Source organism: Erinaceus europaeus, chromosome 19 (assembly GCF_950295315.1).
Source record: "Erinaceus europaeus chromosome 19, mEriEur2.1, whole genome shotgun sequence".
Lineage (NCBI taxonomy): Eukaryota > Metazoa > Chordata > Mammalia > Eulipotyphla > Erinaceidae > Erinaceus > Erinaceus europaeus.
This window is the reverse complement of record NC_080180.1, coordinates 17,605,900-17,625,872: the sequence shown is the minus strand read 5'-3', so window position 1 is coordinate 17,625,872 and position 19,973 is coordinate 17,605,900. Positions and strand designations below refer to the sequence as shown.

Sequence of the window (19,973 nt, the reverse complement as noted above, 5' to 3'; positions counted from 1 at the left end):
CCACAGACATGTCTACTGGTGCCGTTTGTTTGTTCACTCTTCAGAATGTTTCCACATGCTGTAACATTACATCTGATACTTTACGTCTCAAAGAATATCCGATGTATTTATTTACACTAGCTCTCTCTCCCCTTAGTAGTCATTTTCTTGCTAAGCAGATGGACACAGACCAGCAGGGTAATGCAAAGGAAACCAAAGTAATGCCCCCAACTCCAGCCAGAAAAATCTTGAGTTAGTTGAAATCTCACTGCTAAGCTCACTGCCGCCTCTCCCTTGAGAGACTTGGGAATAGCAACAGACACGTAAAGTTGTTCAAAGTACTTCTGTGCAGTTTCAGTCAGCAGGGTCACTCATACCTCTTCAGTTGTGCTTCATGTGCAGTCTCTAGAGCCTCACACATGGATGACAATGGCCATCAAAGATAATTATTGGGGTAAAAGACTTATAGGGGATGTACTCAGAATGATATTGACAGCTTTTCAAAACAAAAGTAATAAAAATGCATTCCTGAAGAGACAACACATTATGTCTAGAGTAAAAGATGTCAACAAACCTGTAAATTCTGTGTGTTTGTGTGTGTGTGTGTGAAGGAATACACTTTATTTACTTATCTATTTACTTATTTTTATTGGGGTTTATATGCCTAAGGGTTTATAGTCTTGGTACACAGTAGTTGGTACATGTGGAACATTTCTTACTTTTCTGCTTAACACTTTAACCCCCGTCCCCAACTAGGTCATCCTCCATCATCATCAAACTTGTAAATTCTAAAGTTTCTTTTATAGTACTGTTTTTATAAAACAAAATATGAAAATTCCCTAATTCAGTACTGAAAAGGGAACACACTTGGTTGTCTTCGTTTAGCCAAATTAAAAGGAAGGAAAATCATAATGCCTAATCACATTCAGTAGTTTCTTTTCTGAAAATCCAATTAGTATCGCAAACTAGAAGAATGATATAAAAAGCCATAGTATTATTAAGATGGGGAATTAGTCTCTTTTGCATAATTTTGTGATTAAAAGCAAGGAAAATATAATTAAGTTTTGGGGATTTATTTAACAATTATTATTTTGTATTGCAGAGCCTTTTATACATGAAAGATGCATCCAAAGGAACATGAAAATTATAGCATCAGTGTAGGGGAGGTAGTGAAATTTATTTTGTTTATTGTTTCTGATATCTTTGGTAGTTATTTGTAAAGATTTGTTTCATGTAGAGGAGGAACCATCCCCCCCAAATGTTTTCTAAGGTCAAATTAGTATCCCAGAGAAGAGAAAGTATAGGATATGAAAAGCTGACAGATCTCTATGGATTGATGGACTAGAAAACATTCCTATTAGAAGATTAAACAATCAATTGTGGCTGATTTTCTTAGCTTGGCTAGAGTTCCATGTATCTCTCTTTGCTTTGTACAGGGATCTTGACAAAATTACCAGCAAATCCATAAAGACCAGTGAAGGCAGTTTGATTGATTTCTTTGATGACAGTTCCACAAAAGTTGAAGAAATGCTGTGTCTCCAAAGAGGCATGTAGTTTACCCTAAAACTGGGACACAATTAAGGTATGATATATTTTTTAATTGCTTTGTTCTCTCCACTGCAGATACTTTCTCCTCCCCCCCACCCCCAGTCTCTCTCTCTTCCTTTTCTTCTTGTCTATAACAGATGCCTTTTATAAGTGCTGTTGTTTACTGGCCTTTCATCAGATATATGCCACATCACTTAGGCAAGCCATCAGAGACACCTAAATATACATTAGAGGAGTCTGGGGGCCCTGAGATGCTCCCACTGTCTCATCAGGGCAGTTGTAATAAGCATCTTGGTACCACTGAAGGCAATGCTGTATTTAAATAATAGCTTTCATCTTCACTCTTTTTATATATAAAAGTAAACCTTGAGAGTCTTTGAAGGCCCTGCACCAAACAACATGCATGTGGAAATAGATTAGTAAGCATTTGGGGGAAAAATTTAAAAGGGATCCATAATGTAAAATTAAAAAAAATAATCTTACCAGTTTATTATTGTTTTTAAAGAAAGACTTGGAGGCAAACAGTGACTCTTAATAAGACACAGGACAGTCATCATTTTATGCCCTCTGTGCTATTTAATGTCTCCATCTGGACTTTTCCTGATTCAGGAGTTTCAAGGGATACATAGTGTTTTAAGTGTAAAACAGATTTAAGTGGTTATCTCAAAAGATGGGGGGAGGAGCAGACTGAAAGAGAGAGAGAGAGAGAGAGAACGGGAGAAAGAAAAAAAAGTGTGTTAGTTGGTCGGACAGACTGGAACTAGAGGATTATAGGTGAGGGGGGAAATGAAAGGCTGAAAGCTATAATTTCTCTTTCTGTGGTGGCAACTGCATCAGCTGTTGGAGTCGGGCATTTTAAAGACATGACTGGACAGAGTGAACATCAGATCAGACAATAAAACCAGGCTTTCATCGCTGAAGATGGAAGATGACTGCCATCCTTTGTGAGAGGATTCCTTGCAGGCTTCTTCCTCATTAATCTCTCTTTTCCCTGTCCTCATAACTACTTCTCTCTCCTTGCACTTGATTCTGTCTCTGTCATTGATAACCCATGGTTGCTTCCCACCCCCAAGTATTGTCTTATCTTCTTTTTTTTTCCTCTAAGATTTATGTATTCACAAAAGAGAGACTGAAAGAATGTTCTGTGCTGGGGCTACACACCTTCTTACTGCTTTCAGTCTTCCTTGCTTCCTGCTCTTCTGCTGACCCTCCTCTTTGGCTGCCACATCTTAAAATAAATAAATAAACAAATAAAAAGACCTGAGTTGCTTAGTTGCATGACTTCTGCTCCATGCTGGGTGTTCCTATAAAATATCATGTTTTAAAACAAGACACAACAATTCAAAGAGCTTTCTCTCTCAGCCAGAGACTAGCTCATTTTTACCATGAAGTAGTTATAGACTTTCAGTAAAAGCCCGCTTTACTGAAACAGGATATATATATATAGACATCAGACAACCAAATCTATAGATAAATGACCTGGAGTGAGTTATAGCAGTACTGCCTGGGAATACTATTTATATAGAAAAACTTAGTTAAGTTATTAATGTATATTCTGTTCTACATGTATGTGTAATGTAAACCACTTCAAATTACATGTGTAAATAAATAATATTTTTCTATTCAAATGCAATCCTCTATATTCTCTATTTTACCTTTTTTTGTATTTCAATTATTTAGCACTGATGATCTGTAGCTTTATCTAGAATTTAAAGGAAGAGTCAAAAGGAAAACAGGTAAATTATTTCTTAAGATGTGTTAGAAAGTCACAGTTAGTTTCCTCATTACTAACTTTGTGTTCTTAGTAACTGAATATAAAAAGTTCCTGTCTTTTCATTATTAAATATTTTGATAAGAATTGGCAAAAAATAGTGTTGTGATGAAATCCACTGTATATAACTAGCTAACTTCAATTGGTCAAAGAAGTTGGTGGCATTCTGCAGAAAATAAGTTTGCTCTTGAAGACATAATATTTAAAGTTAAAAAATCAAAATATTATACATGCTAATAAATATGTTTATGAGACAAAGCTTTTAAAATTTGAATCATACACCCAGGCTAGATTTCTAGTGTTTCCAGAATGTCAAACAATTTCTTTAAATTAGGATTTAGATTTACTTCTCACCTGTTGCGGAGACACTTCACAGGTGGTGAAGCAGATACCGTAGATGTCTGTCTGTTTCTTTCCCTCTCTGCTCTGTTTCTACCCTCTCCTTTCAACTTTTCTCTATCCCATCAAATAAAGGCCAAAACAAAACAAAACAAAACTGGAAGGGGGTAATGTATTCTAGTGCAAGAACAGAGTACCAGTGATAAACCCCGGTGGTGGTAAGAAGGGAAAAAAAAAATTAGAAACCAAGAGAAAAGCTCAGTCAATAGATTACATGCCTTGTCAGGTTTAAAAACCTGTGTTCAAATCCAGCACCATATTGGAGTACCATGGGCAGCTCCAAAAGAGCTCCATGGGTAGAGGAATGGTGCATTGCTGTCGTTGCCTCTCTGTGTCTCTTTCTCCTTCATCACCCTACCCCCCACGATTCAGATGGAAAATATAAACATTGGCCACGCTGTTGCATCACATAAATGAGAGGTCTCAGCATTGCAAAGAAGAGAGGAGGAAAGGAGATAGTAATGGAGAGAGGGAGGAAGGGAAGCAAAGGAAAGGGCAAAGGGAAGGAAAAAATTTAATCCAGATTTTTGTTTGGAACACACAGAAGTGTGTGACCAAATCGTTAAAAATCAGTACTGTTGTGAATAAAACAAGTTTGATGAAAAAAAAAAAAACCCTGTAACACTACTTAGGAGTTAAAATTAAAAATCTTGCATGCATGTGACAATCATAAACCAATTAAATTTAGTTCAAGTGCATTTTGATGCATATATGTTAAATGAAGCCTTTTTTTTTTCAGTTAAAAGTGGACATTTTGATGAAATTGTAGTAGGTGGTGGTTTTCAGTTTTTGTGTTATATGCTATGTGTCCAGGGCATATCTTTTAGCTACAAAATATTGAGGATACATCAAAGTGAAATATATTTTTTTAAAGAATTAAACCATCTCTTATGGCAGTTTTCAGGTTTAATTTGGGTTCCAGGCGCTCCACATTCAGTTAAATGGCGTCAAGACCTGACTTGTTTCTGTAATTGTCATAATTTATATAATAGTATACAAAATATAAAGAAGTTAACTAAAATGAATACAGACTTATGGAAAAAAAAAAGTAGTCCCTTAGTCAAGAATTGTGGGAAAAGAGAATCAGGACAAATTAGAATTAACAAGATTCTTTTACTCTGTTACTTTTGTAAATTAATCTGAAAAAACCTTTTTTAAAAATTTATTATATTCTTGATTTAAGAAGAGGTTCTTGGATAATGTCAGAATTTGTGGGTATTTGGTATGTGTATCCTTAATGAAGATATCCATGATCAAGCAGTGGAGAGATAATTAGGCTTTATGTCAGAGTGCTGCTTCTAGAATCTTCAGGGACAGAGGTATGCAGCTGTGTAGCATCTGCCTCCATTCTGAAGGTGGTTTCATAGGATGTGACTCAACAAAAATTAATCGATTGCACAAAAATGTGATACTCCCAGTCTGGTATTTATAGTGCCACATAGATTACATCAACATATACATTATAACATTCATCCATTGTTAATTTTTATACTGTATGATTATATTAATTTCTCTGGCATTCTAAACCACAGCAGTATAGAAGCATCATCTGGCTAACAAAGAAAAAGTCATCACATATACTTGAGAAAACATTGGAAGAGCTAGATATGTATTGAAAGATTGCTTTTATCAAAGATGTGACTTGTTTAGAAAGTAGGCTGTAGCTTAATGTTTGATCAACTTGTTAAAATGATTGATATTGTTCAATTATGAAGGAATGCAAATAAAAGGGATGTAAAAAAGTTTTGTTAGGAACAGCAATAATATGGCTAGTAAAATGATTGTTTTGCTAAGATAAATAATAAAGTTATCAAGTAAAAAATATTGTAAGAAAGGCTTGTAAATACCTATTTTCTCAATTAAAAAAATGTTTAAAAGATAGCACAAGTTCCAGTTGAGGAATAACATGGAGCCGGAAAAGAACTATCTTCTTGTCCAGAAAAAATGCTCAAGAAAAATATAACATATATACGTAGATGTAAAGAAAATAACTTACAAATTAAAACCTAAAGTATCACTTATGCAAAAATGATACTGTCGGGGGTCAGGAGGTATTGCAGCAGGTTAAGCTAGATGGCACAAAGCGCAAGGACCAGCTTAAGGATCCCTGTTCCAGCCCCCAGTTCCCCACCTGCAGGGGAGTCACTTCAGCAGTGAAGCAGGTCTGCAGGTGTCTGTCTTCTTCTCCCCCTCTCTGTTTTCCCCTTCTCTCTCCATTTCTCTCTGTCCTATCCAACAACGAATGACATCATCAACAACAATAATAACCACAACAAGGCTACAACAACAAGGGCAACAAAAGGGGGAAAAATGACCTCCAGGAGCAGTGGATTCATGGTGCAGGCACTGAGCCCCAGCAATATCCCTGGAGACAAAAAAAAAAAAAAAAAAGATACTGTCATTCAGCAAAAGTTCATCAACAAGACTAAATATGCACACAAAGCACTGTTCCACATGGTCCAGAATGCCACTGCAATGGGGGACTGAGTGGTGGTTGGGAATAATGAGCCATGTTTTCTGTACTGATGACAAACACTTTGTAAGGGCTTGGGAAATGAATTCTTTCACTTAACTTGGAAGACTGACTAGAACAGAAGGGAATTTGATTCATATTCCAGGGTTACACATAATATTACTATATATAGTAGAAGATTTGACTTCCACACTAACAAGGAAACTATAGTAAATGTAACCGATTTAGTTGACAAGTCAGGAATCACTGCTCTTTTTTTTGATAAAGGCAAAGAGACAGAGGCAGAAAGAGACAGAGATAATGAAAGTCACCACAGAACTAAGACTTCCTTCAGTGAGTTGGGGGCTGGGCTGAGACTTGGTCACACATGACAATGTCCACACTATCCACACTTTGTCACATTAGGACTTACTGTTCAGGTTTTAATTTTTTTCCCTCTGCCAGGGTTTCTCAGCAGGGGCACTACTAATATTTTGGATGAAATAATTATTTGCTTTGGGGAATTGCCTATATGGTCTAAGTTAGTCAGTGCCAATAGTACGTCGGTTACCGCATACTATCTCTGGCTGAGAACCACTTGTCTAGACAAGCTTCACTTCTCTTAACTGAATGCAAAGTGAGTTACACTGATTTTGCTCATTAACTTTAATAGAAATATTGCATCAAGAACTTTTATGTACTAAGCAAAGAACAGATTTATAATGCAAATATTTCTGCAGAATACAAAAAATGGAAATCTCAATGGTCCTTTGATTACTTAAAATCTTACAGAAGGCATGGAACAAAACATAAATGTTCAGAGATTGTGAATGTCAGCTCATATTTGGTAACATATTTTGAAATCTGCATTGTGAAGCAGGTAAATGAATGCAAAAAATAGTTACCTTTGACTGAATATGAGTTTTCCTATGTATTAAATATAACAATGTATTCAGAGGAAAAACTGTTTTGAAGCAAGGTAAAAAAATAAGGCCATTTGAGATGGGTCTTCATGAAGTTGATTATAGAAGAGTGAGCCTCAGTGTTTGACCCTGTTCGTGTATTAAAGTATAATTATCCTTGGCACACAAATGGCACACAACTTTTAAGAATGAAAGAAAAAAGTCTGAGGAGAACCCAGGAAATTATTAAAATGAGTTGATGACTGTGTCTAAATTATAAACTAACACTTAGGTTTTAGCTAACAGCAATGAGGTAGTTATACAGAAGACATACATACATATATATATATTAATTTTATAGCAATGCATTGATAAGAGAGGAAAAAAACAATAGCCCTATGAAAATCTTGAAGGCAACTTATCAGAAAAGACATACCCAGAAACAAAGGAATCTTAAGTTTCAGTTTACATAAAACAAGTGTTATATGATACTAATAATCCATTATTCTAAAAAAAAAAAAAAAACCACACACACGAGAGTTATTGAATTAATCATTTTAACTTGATTTGGCATTAACACAAGAACTACATGAAGGATTCAAATGTATGGAATGAAGGTTTATTTCATTTCTGTATGGATTTACAAATTTCTAATGAATGAGTATAAGACTTCCCTAAAGAGTATTGGGGAGACAGCTGATTGAACCTTTCTTCATGGTTCTCATGTGTTTATTCTAAAGTTCATGAAGATCATCTGCTTTAAAAACTCTCTACTAGATAATGTTAAGCCATTCAAATGTGAACCAGTCATGCTTCTCCTTGGCGGTACAGGGACCTCATGCATGTGCAGTCCTACTGCCTCCCAGATAACTTTTTCCTTTTTGTGGGGAGGGGTGGTAGGGAGAATGGCCACAGTACTGTTCCACCATCTGTGAAATCTTTCCCTGATACTCACATGTGGTGCCAATATTCAAACTCAACCTTGTTCATTCTATCTGCTGAGCTATCTCCTGTCCTCACATTGATTTTTACTTTATTTTAAAGACTTGCCTCTAACTTTTTTGATTCAGTAGGTGAGCGCACAGAATCTTAATTTCTAACAAATTATCTGGTGATCCAGGACTGGAAAGAGCCCCTGCCCTTTACACAGATTTGACCTCAAAGGAAGCTTCTTAGGCTGCTGTGATAATGTCCACATCATAAAAGAATGGCAATGACTGTACGAATACAAATACATAAAAGCATTGTATAAACTTGGACTTTTTTGCAATAGACAAAATTAGCTTTGTCACTGGAGAGAATGAGTTACAAGAGTGGATGTTTTTAATAAAAGAGTTTTCACACACCACTGAAAGACAGGAAGCAATAAAAAAGATAGATTAATCCAAAAGAGTAATATAAGCTTGCCAAAATCCTTTTTAATTCTACCAACTGAAGATTATTTTCTACACTAATATGTTTTCCTTAATTACTTTTTTCTGCCTGCTAAAAAAAGAATTGATCTTTTTCTCCCTCTGCCCCTCACTCAGGAAATGCATTGTATATTGTCCATGTATAGTTTGTAATTTAAATAAGAGTGAAGACCCTATTAGTTCAATTATTTTATTTAAACTTTGGCAAGGTGCTATTAAAATTAAGATCTTATTCAGCTACCTATAATAACTGCATAAATTATTCAGGATTTAAAAATGTATTCGCAAAGCTGTGCAAGGCTGCTACACCTGGCCATGGAAGCTATGTATTGCACAAGTTCCGGTAGGAATGATACGAATGTATTTTCTGGAATTGTAGAGCCAGCTGATTCTTAGCCAGAAAAGGGATATAAAGTTCTTGTCATAATTCCAACATTCTACCTGGCTTAGAACTCACAGGTGTGGTTTATGGCATTTTAGTTGACCACCATTATCTCAGTGTGGGTTGACAACAATGTAAAACTGCCCACAAAAACCATGTAAAGCCTCATGATTTAGTAGGACGGATAAGAAATGCCTTATGTCTGTGACTTGATAGAAAGAATCTAGAAATGACCATGTTGAGATACTACCTGGAATTCTCTCATTTGCAAGTGAAACATGGCATCAGCTGTTCTGTTCATTAAATCAATGTTCTGTATTCTGCATAATAAATAATCAGGAAGCTTAGACAGAAAAGCAACGAATTCTTTGACTGATTTTTTAAAATCAATCTCAATTGCCTGTGAGCCATTGAAGCATGCCAAAACAGTGTACTTTTAAAAGTTCTCATACAGAGATTTAGCACTTGGATTTTATCTATGGAATAAACATTTATAAGACTTTTTAAAATAAACTTGTGATTTTTTGACAGCACACCAAGAGAGTTTGAGACAGGAGTTATTCTTGGTTGAATAATGCAAAATCATCATCCAGTGTCCCCTACTCAGTCACTCATGTCCAAAGTCAACCTTACATGAGCTTGATTAATTAATCTGTGTTCAAACATTTTATTTGTAAAATATTTATGCACTTCTTTATTTAGAGACCAATGCACTGCCAATGCTAGAGCTCAAATCTATGTCCTCAGTTATGCAAAGCACGGAGTCAGTCTACTGAGCCCTCTTACAGGCCAGGAATCTTTTCATTTTCTTTTAATACAGTGGTGTATTATGTTAGGGAACATTCAGAGTTGAGTCCCATTATTTTATTTCAGGACTTTGTAGGACAACTTTAATGATTTAAAAAAATCCCTACTAAAATTTGCAGGCTTTTTATAAATCCAACGATGCTGCACTGAGAGAGCATCCATCTTTTTCTTTGTCTCACAAACATTTTTTTTTTTTTAAGTTTGGGCCCATCCTCTTCTACAGAAGCATATGTACAAACCTCCACACTTCAACATGAAGACCTCTAGTTCATAATGGGCACATACAAAGCTGCCATTAATGCCGTATCCATGGTTCTCTATGGGGAGGGTAATCTGTGATAACAAAATTGTATCCCTTCCTTCCTGCAATTACCTCACTATCCGTACAGCCTTGACATCTGGAAACCCACTGCTACAGTAGCAGCTGTGATTCCTGTCCTACAGCAGGAAGTTAACTACACATTCCAAAGAGCCCTAATTGTTTTGATATTTTTCTGGCAGTCAAGAAGCTTAGATGTTGGAGAACATGCTATTTTGTGTCAACCTCATTTTGGGACCATACACAAAAATATAACTTGTGACATTCTGAACCACTTACAGGTATTGGATGTTATCTTTTTTATTAATGGTGTATGGCTGAACATTGTAATTGGATTTCAAATTAGCCATGTTAAATAGGAAATGCCTGATTTAAAAATTCAGTCAGATTTTGTTTATTCCAGAGTACACGCCAGGGCTTATTTGATGATCTCACCTCTGCTATCATTTTCTCAAATAATCAACATGGAAACGGACTTTTCCAATGATAAACGCTTACCAGCATCTGTTGGGAAATTTTTATTTAATTAGAAATTGATCATCATAGTATTGTGAGAATCGTGTCCTGTATTTCCCACATAGTACCTCAGCAAATGGAGATTTTCAGATACTTATCAATTCAGTTAAAATCAAGATGTTTCCAAAAGGAGTATGGGATGATTTTGTTGAGAAAAATCCAACCGTATTTTCGCTTGACTTAATGTCTAAAACTGTTTTGTGTTTCTGAGCAGATGAAATGCGTACACATTATTTGTCCAGAATGCTTTTATTTCTTAAGAAGATTCAAAGCATATAGCAACTAGGTTGACATTATTAATATTGCTTTGAAAGGACTATAAATAATTATTATGTTCATTTTAAGAGCATTAACACTTTTAATTTGCAAAATAGAACTGAAGTAGGTTTTAGTGATACCCTACAATTACCTTATTAATTAATCAAAATTATTCCCAGTGATCTCTTTGAAACTAAACTGGTTTGCTACAGAACAGTGAGGAAGGACATGTGATTTGTACTTAGTTTGCAGATTTCATATTTTCTTTCTTTCTTGCATTTCCTCAAAACATAGCTGTTTTGCCTCGTGTATTTTATTTGCCTTAATTCTCTAATTTATTATTTTTCTTAACATTTATTATTTTTTCTGGAATTTCTTTTTTTTTCTCCCAATATCACAGATATGGGTTAACTATTATTTCTATAACTATCTATATTTATATCTATTTGCCTAATTTTTCTGTGGTCCTGCCATCTCTTCCTTTCTTTTTTTTTTTTAAATAATTTACTTCTTTATTGGGGAATTAATGCTTTACATTCAACAGTAAATACAATAGTTTGTACATGCATAACATTCCCCAGATTCCCATTTAACAATACAACCCCTACTATGTCATTCATCATCTTTCATGGACCTATATTCTCCCCACCCCAGAGTCTTTTACTTTGGTGTAATACTCCAATTCCATTTCAGGTTCGACTTGTGTTTTCTTTTCTAATCTTGTTTTTCAACTTCGGCCTGAGAGTGAGATCATCCCATATGCATCCTTCTGTTTCTAACTTATTTCACTCAACATGATTTTTTCAAGGTCCATCCAAGATCGGCTGAAAACGGTGAAGTCACCATTTTTTACAGCTGAGTAATATTCCATTGTGGAATTTCATAAACACTACTGAATCTTTGCCTCATAAAATAATAGTTGATTTTACCTGATTTTTTTTAAATACCTTCTTGTCTAGCTTGTCTAGTGATTGTAACCTCTAACATCCCCTACTGGGAAGAAATATTTCTGTACTACCTTTACATTTTTGATGATTTTGATAAATATGTACTTAAGGGTTTTGTAAGTTTCACCCAACTGTTCCTGGGTTAACCAGAATATATTGCCATATGCTGATGGTTTAATACTCTACTGTACACTAAAGTGTATTAATTGTATATTTACAGAATATATATGTATAGTTTATATATCAATATCTGTTTGCATAGTGATTGGTTTATTTATGTTTGATGCTTTCGAAAGTCTTGCTAGGCAATCTGCTTGGGCTGATAATTTGAAACCATTAACAATTGTGGATTCCAGAGTGAAGCTGACGTGTATTTAAAAAGTAATTTCTCAAAACTAGAGGCAAAATATGCAGCATGTTTTCTAGAGTTGTTCGCTATTGCCGTTGCTCCCATTAATGCCACTCATCTTTCTTGTTCTCTCAGCTATAATTCACTTTTCATCAACATGCACTGGCTGATGGGGAATTCTGTCTCAGCTTTGAGGAGGCTTGTAGACAGAGCAGTTGTTTTCCGGATCAATACAGCAGAATTATTTTTTCCATGTTAGTGTTTTTACACCTCATTCATGTTTTGCAGAGGTTTGAGTGAAATGCCAGTGATGTACTTTGCCTTGCTAAGGAATCCATCCAAACAGAAGAGACAGCACTCAGCAAGCAGGTGGGGCTTCTTTCATAGTCTGATGTGTTTATTTGCTGTAGGGAGTGAGGGGGGTGAGGAGGAGGTTGGTGAAGGAAAGATGTCCTACCTGGGACAGTTTTCTCAAGGAAGTTATGTTTTAGTTCCTGTCCATTATTGACAGTGGACATCAAACCCTGAGAAAACGCATTTTTATTTATTTTTTTATGGAAGTCTTTCTGTTAGTCTTCAGGTTGGGGCAAGCAGCAAAAATCACCTCAACTTCTACTGAGTACAAAACACTCTCACATATTTACAACAGCAGCAATTATGATGATCTCAGACTTTAGTTTTGAGTTTGTTTGGTAGTTTGTGCATGGGTGTTTGACAGAAATACTCTGTGTTTTGATTGTTTTACTTTGTGTATGATCTGTGCCAGAAAGAGTGCTGGATAAACTTTTTTTTTCACTTAAAAAAAGAAGACTTTTAAATTTTCCTAAGAACTTTCAATCAGAGTTGACTTTCTGAATTTTTTTCTCCTATGATTAAGTGTATCAAGGCAGGAAAAAAACAGGTTAACACGATCTAAATACAAAGGATTTGCCTTTAAGCTATGCACATAGATCTAAGTAATTTATTATCTAGATTTTCCTACCTGATAACAGAAATTTGACATCATACTAAAGTTATTTTTGGCCATTAAGTGTGATGCTTTCTGTCATCCCCAAGATGAAACTGAAAATAGTTCTTTATTATTAATGAGAATAGAAAGACATATGGAAATAATACTTATAATGTTAGATACAGCCTCAGCTAAAATATTTATTTCTTTAAAATAAGATTATTTTATTATAAAGTGATAATCAGAATTTAAATGTTTGAATCCTAAAATACACTAGCTTCTGAAAGTTATCAGCAAACTGTGGTTAAAAACAATATATATGTGTGATATAAGTCTGGCTGGTTTACATGCAATGAGCCATCAAAACTGCACAAATTGTTATGGTTGCTTTCATTTGATTTTACAAATAATAAGACTTTTGAAAATTTCTCATCATATTTTTCTCTGAAAAAAATGTAATGTGTACATTTAAAATAATTCCTTACAGCTGAAACTTTAGCCTTTTAATTTAACATTTTTGGTAAGTTATTCCCACAGTAATACAGGAATATGTTCAAGAGAGAATTTTCCATGGCTTTGCAAGTAGTCATGTATTTCATACAGATGATTAGCTACTGAAGTTCCTCATAGAGATCAGACTTGTGTGTTTATGTTCTCCTTAGTCATGTAAACAAAATGTCTTCCTTTAAGAAGGAAGACATTTTGTAAATGGAGAAGAAGGCTACAATGTTCTTCAACTCTAAATTACAAATGCCAGTAAGTGGTCCATATGAAGGCATTTGAAGTTAGGCTGTGCACTTCAGTCCCAGATGTGTGTATTTTGGGCACATTTTTTTAAGCCCTACATAATCATAAAAACCTAGAATAACAGTGAAAGAAATATTGCTCTGCTGATAAAATGCATTTCACCCTGTATGTGGTGTTAACAAAATGGCTTAGCTGAAGATTAAATCTGTCTTAGTTTAAGACGGAAGCACAACGACTTTGCCCTTCTGGACAGCAGACTTTGGCATTGCAAGATCAAAGGAGCAATTTTATCTGCATTGCGACTACAGACCAAAAGACTTTACAGTATTCCTGTCTCTGTGCTAAAGCTTATGTGTCTTTAATGGCATTTAAATTATAGCCTTTCCTTAGCCACGTAGTCAAAACACCACGTCATCTGATGAGACACCATATTATAATCTGTCAGTATGTCTCATTAAAAAATTCTTCTTTACTGTATTTGTCCTCATTTTTTGCTTGTGCTAAAGAGCTGTGCAAATTGTCTCTTAAACTGGATTTATGAGTTGACCTAGAAAAACTGAACAAAGGCCATACTTTGGTTTATTTCCACTTAATTCATTTAAACAAATTTGTTTCTTTTCCTTTTCCTACAAAATCTCCCCCTCCCCCTCACACACAAGTTTTGAAAAAAAAATTCTTAGTGTTTTCTTCGTATATACAGTATGGCACATAGTTTATTGCAGGCACATGCTAAATAAAACTGTGTCCACTAGGTTGCTATAGCGCCATTACTTTTCTAAAAATGAATTGTTTTTCTTTTTTTCTTTTTTTATATAGTAGGACAAAAATAGTGTTGGGAATAAAGATAAAGAAAAAAACAAACCTCCTTGTGTGGAAAATAGGCATTTAATAACCATTTCTCTTCTGCTGTCCCTTGAACCCCAGTATCTTTTCTAGAATTACTGATGGATGGTTGTTTAAATGTATTAGACGGAGCCAGCAAGATAGTTCACGTGGATAGTGTGCGTGCCGTGTCATGGGCATGACTCCATTTCAAGCCCGGCTCCTTACCATATAGTTTCAGTGCTCCCTGGTGTCTTTCCCTCTGTTTCTGTGTTTCTATCTGAAAAGGTCAGCCATAAGCAATGAAGCCCCACATATATTTAGATACATATAATAAAAACTTGTGAGTTAACCTCCTAATTTAAGAGAATAATACCAAAAATTATGCTTCTTCTCTATCATTCTTCTCCTCCCCTAGAATGTATTATTTCCAAGGAAACCATGTACAATTGTGTAAGATGTGTGCTTCACCAATGTGAGAATCACTACTCTCCAGTCGGGTTAGGAAATAGCTCAGCTTGTTAGAACGGTGTTAGCATGCTTGAGGACCCCAGGTCCCAGATTCAATGCTGTGCACCACCATAGGCCAGAGCTGAACAGTGCTGTGGTGTCTGTGTCTTGTTAAAATAAAGAAATAAATCCTAAAAATGAAAAGAGATAGCTATTCTCACATCACAATCAGTCCTATATGAATAACGTATGCAGTATGTATCCTGCACAGATTTTCACAAGGACATGCCAACTTCATGAGCTCCTTTGGAGTTACCTTTACATGTATATGTATGTGTGTGTGTAGGTGACTTTGAGCTTTACAAAAAGTGATAACATTGGGAGTGGGGCAGTAGCACAGCGGGTTAAGCGCACGTGGCGCAAAGTGCAAGGACCACTGTAAGGATCCCGGTTCGGACCCCTGGCTCCCCACCTGTAGGGGAGTTGTTTCACAGGTAGTGAAGCAGGTCTACAGGTGTCTGTCTTTCTCTCCCCCTCTCTGTCGTCCCCTCCTCTCTCCATTTCTCTTTGTCCTATCTAACAGCGACATCAATAGCAACAACAATAAAAAAGCTACAAGAGCAACAAAAGAGAAAATAAATATTTAAAAAATTATAGCATTTTATATAAAGTCTTAATAGAACTAAATTTTAAAGATGAACTGTGGTATTTTTTCCATGTGTTTCTATGTAAAAATGCATCATGAGTTTTCCAACATTGTGATATTTATACAGGGAGGGGTGAGATAGAGGAGGGGAGGGAGGCGGGGTGGGAGAGAGAGAGAGAGAGGAACCAGAGCATCATTCATGCTGTCATTATGATGAATACAACTTGGGACCTCATGCATGCAAATACCTGGTCAGAGAACTCACTTTAAAAAAAAAAACTTGAAATCACTTCTGACTCCTCTATGTTATTACATGTGTTGTTTTCTACTTGACTACTATATATTTTATTTTTACTTCGCTCTATTTTTCTTTTCTTCTTTTTTTTTTTCCTCCAGGGTTATCGCTGTGGCTTGGTGCCTGCACTAGGAATCCACTGTTCCTGGAGGCCATTTTTCCTGGTCTGTTGCACTTGTTGTTGTGCTTGTTGTAGTTATTACTGTTATTATTGTCATAGCTGTTGTTGTTGGATAGAACAGAGAGAAATGGATAGAGGAGGGGAGACAGAGAGCGGGAGAGAAAGAGAGACATCTGCAGAAGTGATTCCCTGCAGGTGGGGAGCTGGGGGCTGGAGCCTGGATCCTTATGCTGGCCCTTGTGCTTTGCACCATGTGTGGTTAACCCGCTGCGCTACCGCCCAGGCTCCCCTATGCTCTATTTTTCTTTGGTCTTCTTTGACATTTTGGATTGTTGATTTATTTTCAATTAAACATGTTACTGTCTACATATACTTATTTATATATTTTTGGTGCACTGGACCAAGAAAAACTCCCAAGTGTGTATTAGAACAGGAACTTTGACTAGAGTAACTGTATATATGCAAAAAGGAAACCTTAAAAGCGCTAATGAGTGCACATGGGTATGTTATAACATTAGGACATGGCTTTCTTTAATTACTCCAACATTTTTACTATTTGCAGCATTTGTAAAAGTACTGTTTGTGTGTATGTATCAATTCCATTTATAAATAGCTATTTGGGTAGTTTTGTGAAATGAGTGTTTTGCTAAGTCAATCAGTCAGTTATTCTCTACAAATCCATTAGCTAGAAGAGGGAGGAGAGTCAGAAACCATTTTGGCTATTCTAATACAGGTGGAATGAATTTATTTTAAACTCAGGAAATCAAGATTAAGATCAGAGGATTCAGTCAAAGCAAAAATGACTAATTTTACTCCCCTGCCCACATTCTATTAAAATTACTATTAGAGATATTAACATACATTCCTCAAATGGACAATTGTAATTAGAATTTGACAGGCAGAAAAACATACGAAAGCATTAGCTAGAAAATGTCTAGGGTATAAGAGACACGTGACATAAAGCTGTATGTACAGTTCATTTCTCAGTGTGCAGCTCAGTGGCATCAAAAGCATTCATACTGTTGTACAGCGATCCCTACCATCTAGCTTCAGAACCTTTTCTGTCTTTCTAACCTGAAACTCTACCCCATGAGCCGCAGTAACCACTTGCTGTCACTATAAAGTAGACCACTTTAGGTAGCTCATGTGAGTATAATCACATGGTATTGGCCTTTGGGGACTGATTTTTTTTTTTTTTTGTCTGTTTTGTAGAGCAAGAGCCTAACACATGAACGATTTTACAACTCTGAGGCCCAATTTTTTATTCAGATAGAGAGACACAGAAAGGGAGAGACACCACAGCACCAGGGCTTTCCCTAGTGTTGTAGCACTCCCATGTGGCATTGGGGCCTGAATGTGGATTATTTGCATAGCAAGCAACACACCCTATCCAATGAACTAATTCTGCATCTGACTTATTTTAATAAACATGACTTCCAGTTTCATCCATATTCTAATATAATGCCCCCTCTTTAAGTCAAGTGATATATATATATTACATATCTATATATTACATTTTATAAATCCATTCATCCTCTGATGACAAGCAAATGGCTTTCTTTTTTTTTTTTTTTTTCCTCTTTTTTCTCTTGGTCCTGATGGAACTGGAGTTCAAAGCCCTCTGGTCCTTTAGCACTTTTCCCCATCTTGGGAGCATGAACCAAAGTTCTTTGTGGGTTGCAGAAGGTGGAAGTTCTGGCTTCTGTTATGGCTTTTCTAATGGGCATTGGCAGGCAGATCCATTCCTCCAGCATATTTCTGTCTTTTCCTAGTGTGGTAGAGCTGTGGGAATGGGGCTCTAAGGCACATTGGTGAGTTGGTTTTCCCAGAGGTCAGGATGGAATCATAGTGGCATTTACAATTTGGTGGCTCAGAAATGCAACCTCCACAAACTTGAATCTCTGTCTTTAAGGCTTAGAGGTGGAGCAGAGGGGGGAATGGGGGGGGAAGCCTCATATATGTCTGTATTTTCCTTCATTTTTTTTTTCTTAAGTCTTCCTGTACATGTATGCTACAGGTTTCTTTTGTGTCTTTTTTTGCATCTCTATTTCTAAAACTCCTTGTATTCTCCATGATCTTCTTTCTGGACAAATAGATCCAGATCTGAATATATTTCCTGAGGAGAAATTCCCTAGTCTTGGCTCTGCCTCTGGCTTTTTTTTTTATTATTAATTTTATTTCTGATAGAGATGCAGAGAGAGAGAGTCATACACAGAGAGAGAAACACCAGAGCAGATGTTCTAATCATTGTAGTGGTAACATGGTTTGATTTAGTCCCAATATATTGGTTTATAAGTAAATTTATCAAATTAAATCACTTTGACTTTTTTTTTTTTTTACCAGAGCACTACTTAGCTCTGGCTTATGGTGGTGCTGGGGATTGAACCTGGGATTTGGAGCCTCAGGCATGAGAGTCTCTTTGCATAACCATTATGCTATCTACCCCTGTCCTCACTTTAACTTAAATACTTAAATTTCAAAGTGACTATAATAGAATTTTCTAATAAGGTCAAAGTCCAGAGTACCTGTGTGTGTGTGTGTGTGTGTGTGTGTTTAACCAATTATCTTTTATTTCTTGTTAACTTTCTGTTGAGAAATGAATTTCTACTAACTTAGTAGATTTTATAAGCTATCCTATAACAAATGTTAATGCTATACTAACCTGTGTTGAAAGTGTATGCATTAGCCTTGTGAATTATAAGCCACTCAGGATCAGGGGGACAAACACATTCTCCACCTAGAAGTGAAGGGCACAGGGGAGTCCGGTGGTAGCACAGTGGGATAAGCGCAAGGACCACATGAGGATCCCAGTTTGAGCCCTAGGCTCCCCACCTACAGGGGGCTTCCCACCTACAGTGAAACAGGTCTGCAGGTGTCTATCTTTCTCTCTCCCTCTGTCTTCCCCTCCTCTCTCCATTCCTCTCTGTCCCATCCAACAACAATGACATCAATAGCAACAACAATAATAACTACAACAATTAAAAAAAAAGTGAAGAGCACACTTGGGTCATCCAACAAGTGCGTCACTAAGAAATGTAATACACGCAATGGCTGGTGAATCACAGTCATAAAGGAAGCTTTCTGCACAGATGGCTCCTGCAAAGCCTTACAGGAATGGGGAGGAGAAGGGAAGGAAGGGACCCTGAATTTGGCTCTTTAGAACATATGAATACAAGAAGAACAAAAACAAACAAAACATTATAAATGGCGAGCGGTGCTCTGGGGTGTGTGTGTGTGTGTGTGTTTCTCATATGCATGCTAAAATACACTTAAATTAATAAAAATCAAAAACTTATCTCCTAGGAATGCCTCTTCCTTTTTCTCTTCATCGATGATTTTTAATCCTGTCTTTAATTACAAGAGTTACTCAAAACATTCTATTCTCAGGAACTTAATAATTAAAAAAGAAGAACATTAATGTGGAGGGGGAAATGATTTGTGTATTATGTAGGCCCAAGTGCTGTATTTTGCAGCTAAGGGAGCTGAGGTACAGAGAGAAGACACGGCCCAGAGCTGCACAGTGTGTAATGATAGCACCAGCACTAGCTGTCTTGCTCTTGCCAGCCTCACAAATGATGACCATTCTGATTGCCACAATCTCAGACATCCCCTTGCACTGGAAAGTTCTCACCATACTAAGTCTAAATCAAATGTTGGGAATACAAATAAACAATCCACAACAGTTCATTTCCTTTCTTCTCTTCTGATTTCTCCTTCAGCTAGTTAGTCTACACACCAAGTGACCTCACTCTCAGGGAGAAATGGGAGCTGCTGTAGCCCCAGAAGATAGTGATTAGAAATAGATTGTGGACTTAGGGTGTCCTGGGGTTCAAACTTCACATTCACCACTTATGCCCACGTGGGTACTTGGAACTCATCATGTTATTGCTGCACCTCCACTC

The 19,973-nt window shown here is 36.3% G+C and overlaps 1 long non-coding RNA gene across 1 annotated transcript in view; it reads left to right on the top strand.

Annotated features, from left to right (window-relative positions):
• The window catches only part of LOC132534600 (uncharacterized), a 56,832-nt gene extending 37,524 nt beyond the window's left edge, over positions 1–19,308 (top strand). Inside the window, exons 2-4 of the long non-coding RNA XR_009546308.1 lie at positions 1,416–1,561; positions 12,330–12,410; positions 16,052–19,308. This is a non-coding gene — a long non-coding RNA (uncharacterized LOC132534600). The remainder of the gene's footprint in view (positions 1–1,415; positions 1,562–12,329; positions 12,411–16,051) is intronic.
• The last annotated feature ends 665 nt before the right edge of the window (positions 19,309–19,973 follow it).